General features: G+C 37.6%; 1 pseudogene; it reads right to left on the reverse strand.

Moving 5' to 3' along the window:
• Positions 1-5,080: 5,080 nt before the first annotated feature.
• Positions 5,081-5,840, reverse strand: LOC146992776 (uncharacterized; annotated as a pseudogene).
• Between the last annotated feature and the right edge of the window lie 1,290 nt (positions 5,841-7,130).

Consider the following 7,130-nt stretch of genomic DNA (forward strand, 5'->3'; position numbering starts at 1 on the left):
GGAGTAATCGTCTGGTGGTTGTCATTTCCGTTTTTCCCTGGGACGGCTGGTCTTGACGTCCTCCGGTCTGGAGTCCTTCTTGAATTTCTTCTGTTCGTCGTATTTTTGCGCCTCCTGTTGCCGTTTCAGTTTCCGGAACGGCGGCCTTGCTGGCACCTGACTCTGTGGCCGTGTGCGCGTTCTCCTTGATGTGTAATTTCTCCTGCTATCCTTTGTAGGTGGTGTTTTTCTCTTTACCACGGTTTCTTTACCCGGTTCATCTGTATTCTTGTTTTTCTTAAACGCTGGAGTTTGAAAATTATTTTTTCTTTTTGATACCGACGTCCGGGTTGTAGAAGGGCTAGGTCTCTCTTCAGTTCTCTGTTTCTTGGGTGGTGGAATCGTTGTTATCTCTGGACCTTCTATTTCGTTTAGACTTGAGTCCTGCAAGAAACTTTTAAGGATTTCAAAATCATTTGGATTATAGTATTTTTTCACCTGGTCGGGACTTGCTTTACAGATTTCCCCTCTCTCGTTCTTAAGATATAATACTACTCCTTTGATTTCCTGAATTACATAGGGGCCTTCAAACCTTGGAGCTAGCTTTGCCGTAAAATTGTCTGGGGCACTTGATAAAGAAAATTTACGCTTCAATACTTTATCCCCAACTTTAAAATCTGCTTCACGGCGTTTTCTATCATAATATATTTTCTGCCTATTTCTTGCCGTATCCGAGCTTTTAAGCGCCTGATCAATCAGCTTTTGCACATCTTTTTGTTTAAACTCCTGCTCTCTTTGTTGCACAAAGAATAATTTATCTAAAGGCGTAATTAATTTTCGGCCTAAGAATAATTCTGCTGGAGTTTTACCCGTAGTATCATGATTTGCCGTTCTTAAAGCATAAGCTAATTCATTTATGTAGCCATCCCAGCGCTTGTGATGTGTGCTCACGTAACTGCGAATTATTTTTACTATATTTTTATTAACTCTTTCTGCTATGTTAGCTTGTGGTCTATACGGAACCATTTTGATATGGCGTATGCCAAGTCCATTGCATATGTTTTCAAATATTTGACTAATGAATTGTTTTCCGTTATTGCTAATGACTTTTATCGGTGCACCGTATTTTAAAATGTATCTGTGTAAGAATGCATCTGCGACTGTTTTGGCTGACGCGCGTTTAAGTGGAACAATTTCTGTCCATTTTGAAAAATGATCTACTATTACTAAAAGAAAACGATTTTTATTTAACTCGCTCTGGGGGAAGGGACCAAGGAGATCTATGCCTAAAATTTCATTCGGAAATCTAGCGCGAATGCTATTTAAGTACCCGGCCGGGCTGTAATTAATATCATTTATTAACTGACATTGATTGCAGGACCTGACATACGCCGTTACTATTTTGTATAATTGCGGGAAATATACCGCCTCGCGTACCCTTTTTAAAGTCTTTCTGACCTCTAAATGGCCCGCTGTTTTTGCTTCGTGTAATTCCTTCAAAATGCTTAATCGAAGCGAGGCTGGGATGACTGGTTTATACTCAAGATTTTCGTTTGTTGTATTCGTATAAAATAATAAATTATCTATTATTTCATAGTTTTTTGCTCTATTTCTTATCGCATCGATATCTGTGTGCTCGAAGCTTTCGGGGTCTTTCAAATAAGCATAGATATTTCCAAATTCAGGATCAGCTTTCAGTTCAGTAATAACCGTATCTCTAGAATCTAAAATTTTTGAAGTCAACACAGCGCATTTAAGTTCATTTCCTTCATCGTCCAGTTTTATACGAGAAATTGCGTCAGCTACATTGTTTTCCTTACCCGGTTTATATTTTATTGTGATATTATATTCTTGGAGTTTTAAAGCCCATCTTATTAACCTGGGCGTTAGGTTTTTCCCCGAGTAAAGTCTACCAACAGCCGCATGATCCGAAAAGACTGTTACTGGCGATTTGCCGGAATAAACTCGAAATTTGTGTACAGCCATTAATACGGCTAATGTTTCTCTTTCTATAGCTGTATAATTCTTTTGTGTCTGATTCAATGTTTTACTAAAAAATGCCAGAGGATGGTTATTTTGCATAAGAACCGCACCCACCGCATAGTCTGACGCATCTACTGCAATTTCCAGGTTTTCGTCCCCCTCCGGGAATTTTAAAACAGGGGCATTAATAAGCGCTTCTTTTAATCTTTCAAAAGCTGTGTTAGCTTCCGCTGTCCACGTAAATTTACCCCTTTTTCTTTTGATTACTAAGAGTGGTTCAACAATATTAGCGAAATCTTTTATGAAAGATCGATAGTAAGAACATAACCCAAGGAAAGAAGAAAGTTTCTTGGCGGTGTTGGGCGGTGGGAAATTCTTAATAGCTTTTATTTTTGAATCTTGCGTTTCTATACCCTTTTGCGAAATTTTATAACCGAGATATTTAAGTTCTTTAGTTGCGAACTTGCATTTTGAGGCGTTAATTGTAAGACCGGCCTCTTTTAATAATTTAAAAACTTGTTCTAGATCATTAATGTGTTGTTCCAACGTACTACTCGTTATAATTATATCATCTAGATAAATTAAAGTTGATTTTCCTAGGACAGGCTTTAGAACAATGTCCATAGCTCTCTGGAATGTTGATGGGTCCCCACACAACCCAAAGGGCATGCGTAAAAATGCATAAGTGCCTGATTTTGTTATAAACGCGGTTTTATGTATATCTTCGGGTCTCATAGCTATTTGATAGTAGCCAGACGTTAAGTCCAAAGTAGACATATATCTTGTCGATTTGATCTGTCTAATGATCTCGTCTATAACCGGCAAAGGGTAAACTGGAAATTTGGTAATACTATTTAGTTTTCTGTAATCAATAGCAAACCTCCAAGCCCTTTTATCCGAGGGAGGAAACTCGTTCTTTTTCCTACATAGTACGACTGGACTCGCGTACTCACTATTTATGGGCGTTATTATTTATTCTTTAACATCTCCTGAATATGTTCTTCGATGATTACGTCTTTTTGTTTGTCTAACCGATAAGGTTTAGTCCTACAAGGTTTTTCGGCATTTAATTGAATCTTGTGCGTAACTATTGTGCAGTTTCCTGGTTTTTCTGAAAACAAATGAGAAAAATTACTCACCACTTGCTGTATTGCTTTACTTTCATGGTCATTCAGATGGCTAAGGTCCAATTGCGGTGTCTCCACAGGTTCCACCACCCTCTGGTCCATCTCCAACACCACGGAACTATCTTGAAAATTTAATTTGGCCCTCGCGGCCCTTAAAAACTCCATACCTAAAATAAGAGAATGTTGCAGATCTTTCACCACAAAAATTAATACATAGACTTTCCTCTTTTACCTGTAAATTTAATGATAATTTCCCGATGCAGTGACATGTTTTTCCTTGCGCCGCTATAATTTCCGTATTTTTGGTTTTAAATAATCGTACCCTATAAAAATTTTTTTTGAAGAAATTTTCACTCATAAAATTTCCTTCTGCTCCTGTATCGATGAGGGCTTCTACTGGTACATCGCCAACCAGGACTTGTATAATTGGTAGCTGTGAGTTTTTTACGATGACCGTATTTAAATGTCTATTTGAGGGTTTTTTTAAAACTTCCGGGGTCTGGACCCTCCCTTTCATAGGCCCCTCTACTCGTTTAAAGCTTTCCTTTCAATCTGTGTCTTCTGGGTACGCGGATGTTTATTTTCAAATTTTCTTTTTGGGCCTTGACCTTCGAGTTTCGATGCGTTAGCTTGATAGCTCTTTCCCCCATAAGAGCGATTTCCATTTCTGGTTTCCTCATTTGAAGATTTCCTTCGGATACTTTGAGAATATGTTTCCCCTCTCGCTTTTTCCGCTATTCTGCGATTTTGAAACTTCACCGCCAATTCGAAGAGTTCCTGCAATGTGCTTGGGTTTCTAATTTCAAAGTAGTCTTGAACAGCGGGTAACAATCTTGGTAATATTATTTCAATAATCTCCGCATCGGGTTTCTTTCCATACAGCATATCCGTTAGCTTGATTTTTCGCAGAATAAAGTCCGTCAATTCTGCTATATCCCGTTGATAGAAACTATATAGCTCGGCTTCCAGCCGTGCGTGATTTTTCACTATGGGAAAGGCCTTTACTAACGATTTTTTGAAATTTTCAAATGTATATGTCTGGCTTCCAAATTCCCCTAATAAAAATTTGCCTATATTTTTCCACCATAGCGCGGCCTGTCCTCTTAGTGCTGATGTGGCGATGGCAACCTTTTGTCTTTCAGGAACAGGGTAGAGCTGAAAGTGGTTTTCTAGACCTTCTAGAAATACCGCCACCGAATTTTTTCCGTCGAAATGGACGTTTGGCTTGATTGACGCTCTCAAAGTCTGGACCAGGTATCCAAATCCTTCTAACTGGCTTGTCATTTCTTGGTGTTGTCCAGCGGCTTCCATCCAATTTTCGGCCATTTCAGTTCGATAAGTGTTCGGGCGCCAATGTAACATTGCGCGCCTCCAACTTGCACGCAACCAAGAGGTGACTGTGAAAACTGGATAAAATACAGAGTCTTGTGAAGGGTTTACGTCCCTTTTTATTCAACGTAAAAATTACAATTGCGTGCTCTTGACGCTCACAGACTGCGCCAACTCGGCGGTCAAATAAAAATAATAACCTGAAAAGAAACTAAAGACAAGACTCTAACTACGAGGCTCTCTAAAATAACTAACTCACCGCGTTTTACAACACCGCTGCTAATTCAGCAGACTTGAAGCTCACTTGAACGATTAACACTACTTCCCGCCAAGAACATAGGCCGAAACGCGGGGTTCTTCAATATGTCGCTAACTACCTCCGCGCTCGTGAAGTAAGAATATCACACACCGAACTCGTTTCCTTGCTATTTAAATCATAATACTTCCGCTGATAATTTGAATCCTTGCGCGTTCTACTAAAATTTACATATTCTGGCATTGGCAGTTCCAGGGGAAAGTAAGGCTTGACAGGAAAGATAGTTTAAACTTAAAATAAATGTTAGTTAAAATAAATATAAACCCTACAAATTAAAAATTAATATTGGTTTTGCGATCACGAACAAATAGGCGACGAGAGCTAGAAGGCGAGGCGTATGTCGCCGCTACTCCTTGCCCTGGAAATTTCCCTGAAAATTGCAGGGTGGGGTACACTTTTTTGCTCTAGAAGCAAATTTTTGGTGGTACCAACATAGATCACTTTTTTCAGATTTCTCACGATTTGATGCATGACGAAAATTACGATTATGAGACTGACTTCTTGAACGTCGTAGAAATGCAACTTCCTTGCGAAGCGATTTTATCTCTAAGCAGTTCAGAGTTCGGTGTAACACTAGATGATGCACAAGAATCAGAAACTACGCTTACCTGAGCAGATGACACTTCCATTATTTTATCTGCTATTTCAGCAGCCTTTTGTGTGGTTAGAGGGATGATCGATGCTAAAATAGATTGCACATGTGTAGGTAGTTGCTGCAGAAATAATTCCAAAACAAAAGTATCCGTCACGTTGTGATTTTCTGCACGCCGCTGCATAACGCGTAAAAGTTCAGACGGCTTTCGATCCCCTAGTTGCTCACCGGCAAGTAAGCGACGTATTTCCTGCGATTTGCTTTCACCACAGCGTGAAATGACTTCATTCTTCAGTTTCCCATATGGATCCGTGTGGTCAGGAGAAATGATGATATCCCTCACGGTCATAGCGATGTCAGGAGGTAAATGCGCCACGCAGTGGTTATACTTGGTTCTGGATTCTGTTATAGCCTTTGGAACCGCTAATTTAAAAGTAGATTCCACCATCGTGAACCAAAGAGATGGATCAGAAGGAATGAAAGGAGGTATTTTCACTGCAGATATTTCATCCATTGTTTAATGATGTTTGGATAGTTTCGTTTTCGTATTTTGTCCAGATTCCAAGAAACGATCAAAATATGTGCGTTGTCCCACGTCAGTCACCAATGTAGGAGTTCCATTGTGAGGCAAGACACAAGTATAAAATATATAATCTTTATTTTACACATCAATAATAACATTTCGATGAAAAGGGAAATTCCCGCTCCATACACACCGCTCTCTCCTTACCATCTGCCGCTCATCCGAGGCGGGCATGCGCAGAACTCACAAAACTTCGTACGGTGTTTCCATGGCAACACCACAACTGTATAAAATTAATAACAAGTGGTTAAAAATATATATTTTAATTTCTTAAAATATGGAAGTTATTTGGCAGAGATTGTTGGATATAAAATTACTACTTCAAATTTTCAGATTACTATTGTTCATATTTAAAGTCTCAACTTGCAGTCTTAATCCACATAACAACCATTGTAAAAATCACCCGTTATCATATTCCAAAGATCAGCAGCATACATTTTTTTCAAAATCGTGCATAATATTAAATAGTCAAGTTGATACAAATAAGATGAAATGTTTTTATGAGTTTAGACTAGTAGATTATTCTTCTATTCACTTATTACAGTATTTCATTTTTTATATGCTCGACTATCCAAAATTTCAAGAGCTTTCCGGATATTTTTGAGTTTCTACTGTACAATCATTTCAGTATTTATATCGTCAAAATTGCACAGACACATACTTGAAGTAAATTTACTTTTACAGCTAAACACAGGAACTGGAAAACGAAAAAGTACTTATTCGGAGATTGTATTTATTTTTCATTCATGAAAATCAAAGTTCGTTACACAAACATGCAATCACACTGCACAAGCATGTATGGAAATTCTTAACACATTTAGTAATTCTGATAATTGATTACACATTTAGTAAATAAATCAGAAAATATTTTAATGTATAACAAATGAATAAAGTATTTAAGCTTTTTTTAAAACAGAGCATAATACTACAGTTACGAACAAATTTAATGTTATAAAAGTTAGTTAATTTAGTAAATTTCAGTTTTTCACCAAAGCAATGAAATATTTTGATAATTATGAAGTTCCTTGTATATCTTTATAAATGAACTTTATTGCTGTTTTAAACAATTAAACAACTGTCTAAGTTATTTTAATACTTTTGAAATATATACACTAAAAGAAACATTAAAATTTATTAATATATTTGTCAACCTTGATTTTGTCATAAAAGTCTGCAGAATGCTTCGTAGTTTTTAAGCACACAGAGGCACTGCAATTCTTT

This window comes from Stegodyphus dumicola, chromosome X2 (assembly GCF_044657685.1).
Source record: "Stegodyphus dumicola isolate Sdum_Otavi_A_Nest chromosome X2, ASM4465768v1".
Classification (NCBI taxonomy): Eukaryota; Metazoa; Arthropoda; class Arachnida; order Araneae; family Eresidae; genus Stegodyphus; species Stegodyphus dumicola.